Here is a 7,502-nt window from a genome sequence, read left to right on the forward strand (position 1 = left end):
GCCTTCCTTGATACCGAGGTCCAGTCCAGGCACAGTGTTCAGCCCAGGTCCATGGTTGGATCCATGGGATGAGCGGGTTTTTCGGCCCGCACCAGAGCCGCCACCGAAGATGGTGGCTCCGCGAGCTGAGCGGGTTCTTCGTCCCGCACCAGAGCCGCCCCCGATGCTGGCGGATCCACAAGCTGAGTGTGGGCTATGACCTGCACCAGAGCCGCCACCGACACTAATCACCACTCCTACCCTCCCCATTTGTTTCAGGTTTTGCGGCCGGAGTCCGCACCTTTGGAGGAGGGGGGGGGGGGGGTACTGTCACGCCCTGGCCATAGAGAGCCTTTGTTTTTCTATGGTATAGTAGGTCAGGGTGTGACTGGGGGGTTTTCTAGTTATTATTTTCTATGTGGGGTTCTAGTTTAGTTTTTCTATATTGGTGTTTGGTATGATTTCCAATTAGAGGCAGCTGGCTATCGTTGTCTCTAATTGGGGCTCATATTTAAGTAGCATTTTTTTCCACCTGTGTTTTATGGGATATTGTTTTGAGTTAGTGCATGTAGCATCTCTGTAGTCACGGTTCGTTGTTAGTTAATTTTTTTGTTGTCTTTGATTAGTTTCACTTTCTAATAAATAATGTGGAACTCAACATCCGCTGCGCCTTGGTCCGACATTTATTCCAGCGAACGTGACAGTCCACATATTTTCATAGGTGACCCCAGTGGGAAACGAACCCACAATTCCTGTGTGGGGCCAATACAGTACTGTAATACAGTAATATATGCCATTTACGTAGCAGGCGCTTTTATCCAAAGTGACAAGTGAGTCCACATAAATTTTCGTATATGACCAGTGGGAATCAAACCCACAACTCGTGTGGGCCACACAGGATGACTACAATACATAAGTGCAGTACTATATTGTAAATACAATTCATGATTACAATACAGGTGGAAGGTGCATGATTTCCATCCCCATGGAAGTGCCTTCCTCCTTCAGACCATGGATGAGGCCAAATGCTCAAGACAGGCTTGATGTAATCTAGTGCCTACTAAACGTTATGTTTCTTTAATTTAATTTGTTTCATGTGATTACAGTACATAATTGTAATTATATTGTAATTATATCTGAACAATACATTTATTTTTTGCATCAATGATTGTGAAAGATGTCTTTAGTGATCAAACCTTTAATTAATCACACATGGTACATAAATGACGGAAATTAGATTATCAGTCAATTTTGATGCGTATTGCAAGTGTATTGCCAAATGTAAAAAAAAAACTGTAACGTACTGTAATTTACAGTACTGTAGCATATAACATATTCAAAGGGCAAATTTTAAACTTATCTTGCATTTTTTTACTATTGGATTAACTGTTTCTTAAAATAACTACGTTGAGAAGTTTAGGTGATTTAATTAATGTTCTCGTGCAGTGGTGATTTTAACATTTAAATCTTGGTGGGGCAAAAAATATATAATATGAGATGCATGCCAGCAAAGCCACTACACAACACAACACTAAACAATACATTAATTGCACTATAACACAAAACCTGGCTATCAGCAGAGCCTTGAATGGCAGCGAAACAGTTCATTCAGCCTCATTTACTGTCTTTTAAAAAAACATAGCTGATATGGCTGACTTGCTTAAATGTGGTGTCTACTGACAATTGAGATGTACAAACTATGGCATAAGGGGACGACGAGCGGATAAGAGGCAATCCGTAATTTCGATTAATGAGCGAGCTAGGACGGGCGTAGTCAATATAACCATTTGTTCAGCACGTTTGAAATGTACAGCGACAGAATTCAGAACATGGGCCGTTCTTACAGTGTTCTCCCTGCACAACAAGTCAGAACCGTAGGATAAAGGGGGCATATAGGCAGACAATGAAAGCTCTTACAATATTGGATGATTACATTTATCAAAAACAGGTTATAGACTACATGTGCACCATCAAGTCAGAACAGTAGGCAAAACTAAGAGATTAAAATATACCAAATTATTAGGGTGAGGCACATATCAACAGCTTACTACACAACATACACTTAGTATTACTTAATTAGCTACAGCATACATATCTCCCTGGCATATTACATAATTTATGCAGCAGCATACAAGACAAGTTTGGACTCACCTTGTTGTGCTGTGCTGACTTGAACAAGAAGGTGGCGCGAGGATCCTTTGGGGGCAAATTTTGTCATCAAACTTTGCCAACAAAGTTTGGCATTCTCTGGATTTATGGTGCTTTCAAGACAACTGGGAACTCGAAAAAAGGTTGAATCATGATGACATCAGTGATCTTCAGGTCGTAGCTCTAGAAGAGGCCAGAGTCCCCGATTTACAATTCCCAGTTGTAGCTCGTTTTCCTGAGTTCCCAGTTGTCTTGAACTCACTAAAGTCAGATTTTGCAGTTCCGAGTCAATAGCTGTTTAGAGCGCGGCACAAATTATGCTTCATTGACAGCATGGCCAATGTTGAATGTTTATAATTTTAAACTAGGAAAAGAGACCCTTCATCTTAGATTTGAGAGCACACAGCCACTCCACTGAATAGCATGCTAATGATTGCTTTGCAACGCTTGCAGTTAGCCGCTGATTTCTTCCAAACCACTCATTGTTGAATTTGCAATTTCCAATGGCCGATGAGCACCGATACGTTATATCGATAATTTCTCTTCATATGACAAGGATTAAAAAGGATTTGCCAGTAGATTGTCGACTTGATTCATGATGATGACTGCTGGCTAAGATTTTGTCAAATCAAAGCTACTGTCGATATAACGTGATTTGATGTCATTTTATCTGTGGCCAATAACCTTGAGCCTTCTTGGATGGACACTTCTAATGAAACTCTATGGCAGCACCCAAGGGGCTAGAATTTTGAGCTTTACCCTTAGACTCGGTGGTGACGTAGTGTTCCCATGAGTGATAGAACACTGAGTCAATCACGGCGTGTGTGTGTGTGTGTGTGTGTGTGTGTGTGTGTGTGTGTGTGTGTGTGTGTGTGTGTGTGTGTGTGTGTGTGTGTGTGTGTGTGTGTGTGTGTGCGTGCGTGCGTGCGTGCAGGCGTGATGGAGTGAGTGACTGCATGTTTGCTAAGATACCGAGAGTCAGTGCCGGTGGTCAATCCAGTTCAAGTGTTAAGCAGTCTGATGGCTTGTGGATAGAAACTGTCTTTGAGCCTGTTGATCCGAGACCGGATGCTCCGATCCCGTCTGTGGGATAGTAAGGGAGGGAACAGTCCGTGGCTGGGGTGTGTTGGGTCCTTAATTATGCTGCGTGAGGCATCGTTTTGAGTGGATGTTGTGAATAGTTGGGAGCATGGCGCCAGTGATGAACTGGGCCGTCTTCACCACCCGCTGGAGGGATTTGCGGTTGTTGGCAGAGAAGCTCCCTTACCAGGCCCTGATGCAGCATGTCAAGACACTCTCGATAGTGGAGTGGTAGTATTTGGAGAGGACCGGGGGGCATGACGAATTTCTTCAGCCGCCTTAGGAAGTAGAGGTGCTGTTGCGCCCTCTTGACATGTTGGTCCATGACAAGTTCTCGGTGATGTGGACGCCGAGGAACTTAAAACAGCTGATTCTCTCCACTGCACTCCCGTCGATGTGGATCATGACGTATCCTCTCCTCTGCTTCCTGAAGTCGACAATTAACTAATTTGTTTAGCCGACTTTGAGGGAGAGGTTGTTTGTTGTTTTGGCACCACAATGCCATTTCAGTTACCTCCTCCCTTTAGGCGGACTCGTCATTGTTAGTGATCAGGCCTACAACCGTGGTGTCATCAGCAAGTTTATGTCATGCTTAGCCTCGCAGTCATGGGTAAACAGGGAGTACAGCAGAGAGCCGAGGACGCATCCCTGGGGGGCCCCTGACTTAAGAGGTGTTGTTGCCAATCCTCACATCATGCGGTCTGCCTGTCAGGAAGTCCGGGATCCAGTTGCAGAGGGTGGTGTCCAGGCCCAGGACCCTGAGCTTGGTGATGCGCTTGGAGGGAACAAAAGCGTTGAATGCTGAACTGTTGTCAATGAACAGCATTCTGGATTTTGTATGGTAGGCCTATGAAATAATTTGGCAGCTCTCATACATTTCTGTCAATGAAACAAAACCAAAGGCAAACTAACCAGAAGATACCAACGTCATTCCTCTAATGTATATTATTGAATTGGTATTGGATCTGATTTAAAATGAGAAATATGGATCTGTTTTAACAGTAAGCAATGCTTGGTGAGACACCTTACAGACCATAACTCAGCTGGCCAAGTGGGTGAAAGAGGGAATGAAATAGAGGGAAATTTGATTGTATAATGTTTTACTTTATGAGAGTGAGAGGGAATCAGATTTTTATGTATTTGGCCATATGAGCGAGTGCCAGACAATTAGATTACTAATCTCTTTGGCTTGTTTGATATGTAACATCAGTCTCTCTTGTGAAACTCGAAGCCAGGCGGCTGAGTAAACTACTGTGGCCGGCCTCCACTGTCCTGCACTTTTCTTCTCCGTGAGGAGAGCCTACTTACTGTTTGGACTGCTCTGCTGTAAAATGGATTCGTCTCTTGGCCCCGGCAGGTCCCTCAAGGCGCGTATCCTGTTACAGATGCGTCTCCGTGGACCGGTGCTTTGCCAGGCTTTTGTTTAACAGAGGTATCATTTCCAGATTAAAACACCATCTCTGTAAGTGATACTTCCATTGATTTATCACTTAGATCAAAACCTCTGCCCCAACAAAATAAAAAACCACTCACAACTGGAGGATGGAGTGTCCATAGGCCTATCACTTTCTTAAGTCATTTGGCAATATCAAAATAACAATTTCAGGATTTATACACTATTATATTAGCTCACTTAATGAATAATGCATTTTTAGACACAAAAGGGGATTGGAACATACACAGTAGGCCTAAAGCATTAACCAGTTGCCCGATGGAAAGAAAATTATAGGCTACTCTTAAACAGAAAAGTATTTTAAGACCATATCCAACAAGTTTACTCATATATGTTATAGTTTAGATAAAGATAATTGTGTAGGATTGACTTTGAGTTAATTTATGATGTAAAATCATTTTGAGATTCTATTTAAGGATTTGTTGTAAATGTAACTAAAGTTGTGCTCTTCTCTTTTACTCTCAGAGGCACACACACAACTATACAGAGAGAGAGGAAGAGGGAGAGAAGGAGAGGAGAGAACTGCTGATTTAGTACAGTGATATATTTGTCATCATATTGCTGCGAGGTAGAACCTAATATAAACAGATGAGAAAGAGTGCTTATCTTATGACTGGTGTAAAACCCTATCTTGGTTTATCATGTGAGACCCTGCTTCTGGGCAAGACAATTCAGGCATTACACAAAGTACAGTTTTGTCCTTATTTAGGCTATATTTGCCATACACCTCTTTCTATCCTTAAACTCATGCCTAAACATATTTCCCTTTGTACAAGACACACATTTCCAGGTATCAACTCCATTTTTGGCTGTATGGAGTGCCAGCAGTAAGAGAATTAGCACTGTATTCAGATCAGATGATAACAATATCCAATTGTGAAACGTAAACCTCCCTTTATCATTTACAGTTTATATTTCTCATTTGTGAATACAGTCAGATATTTTCTTTCTCTAGGACCAGTTACTGTATATCCATTGTTTTTGGCTGCAAATCCCATTTACTAGTTATTTACCACAGCACAATGTCATTTCCATGTTATACATAGAATATGTCTGACCTCACCTATAGATCATGTTCTCATTATGATGCCACAAACAGTGATGAGTAGCTGTTCCCTCAGAAATAACATGGACCGACATGAGTCAGTCAACAGCTATTTGTTGGTGGAATTAAAGGTCAGAGGTCAAGTGCCAAATTATGCCTCACAAATCAGGTGAGCATTTGATCATCTGAAGTTCACCTGAGAACACAGTTCCTCTATTTCGTCAGATGTGTTATTCCATTAATTCCATGTAACAGAGGTCAAAGTTCACACAATCAGACATACACTAAGTGCACAAAACATCAGGAACACTTTTCTAATATTGACTTGCACCCCGTTTTGCTCTCAGAACAGAACAAAGACATTGTCTGGAATAAAGACATATTGTTTGGAACAATATACTCTACAAGTACATCAAATTTCCAGAGCGGGCTCCGCTTATTTTGAAGTTGTAATACATTTTATTCACCACCAACACAGTAATCTCCGTGGACAGATCTACATAAACATAACTGGTACCGTAGAATCTGTTGGGAAGAAATGGGATTTGTGGAATAACGAGGAGCAGTAGTTCCGATGTTTGGGTTTTTTGTCACTGGTTATTTGGGCAAATCACGATTTAGCATCTTTCCAATTTCGGAAGGGGGGGGGGGGGGGTATTTGGTCCATAACTTGAAAAGAGAGAGGGTGGAGCTCCTCGTTCGGGTTCTGCTCTTCGTTCTAGCATCTCTTAATCCCTTCTCTTAACACATCTGAACCCTGAACTTAATTGAGCAGCTGACCAATTACTTGAAACTTTAGTTCTTGGTTAACCGAGATTATCAACACAGTGAATGGGAAAATGGATTCAAAGAGAACTCCCTCAGCTGGTGATTTGCTGAATATGCAATCCTAAAGGAGGGCTGATCAGTTAATGACATGTCATGTCAATTGTCTATGTATAAAAAGGTACCACAGAGCACACTCTCAAAATTCAACGTCTTTGAAGAGTATATTGTTCCAAACAACATGTCTAAAAATAAGCAAATGAATATATGTTGCAGAATCAAGGCGTACTTTAGAGCTCACTATGAGGAGCATAATGACACCAAGATGTTGTCTACATCATGTTCACGGATCACAGGGTCTTACTGGAGGCACGTATAGGTCTAAGGGGCCTAAAATGGTCACTTTCATAAGGATTTCCTAAAAATAAAAGTGTGATATAAATGTAAAAAGCATGTCAAACAACCTTTCTCTCAATGAAGTTTCTGTGAGAATTTCCAGAACAATCTGAGATACCAAAAATATTTCCGGTCACTCTGGCGTGGAATCGCCCCGATGTTTCTTTCTTTCCCACAGGTCTTCCAGCCCAGTTCACTGATGATAAACTGCTCAAATAAAAGTCAGGGAGTTTATCTGACACAAATGGACAAATACAGTCAGATGTTCACTCATCAGTCACTGACACACATATATCGGTATGCAGAGCTCTATATTAAAAGACTTGCACTTAAACCATTTTCCATTTTTAACTGGGGGATGGGACCCCAGAGGGCATAACTGGCAAACTGCTCACCCCAGCAGGGGTGTAGGCATCCTGGGAGCTTCTCGACAGAGTCTGGCCTGTTCCTTTCAGCTGTGTCTCTGTTGGCCATATTGCTCTTTGTTAAAGAACAGTATCTTATTGTTGAATACTAGAAGAACCTTGACCTGTTTCCCTCCCATGTTTGCTGGGAGCATGACAGATTATTTCCCAGGGGGTGTGTGTGTGTGTGTGTGTGTGTGTGTGTGTGTGTGTGTGTGTGTGTGTGTGTGTG

Source organism: Salvelinus namaycush, chromosome 8 (assembly GCF_016432855.1).
Source record: "Salvelinus namaycush isolate Seneca chromosome 8, SaNama_1.0, whole genome shotgun sequence".
NCBI lineage: Eukaryota > Metazoa > Chordata > Actinopteri > Salmoniformes > Salmonidae > Salvelinus > Salvelinus namaycush.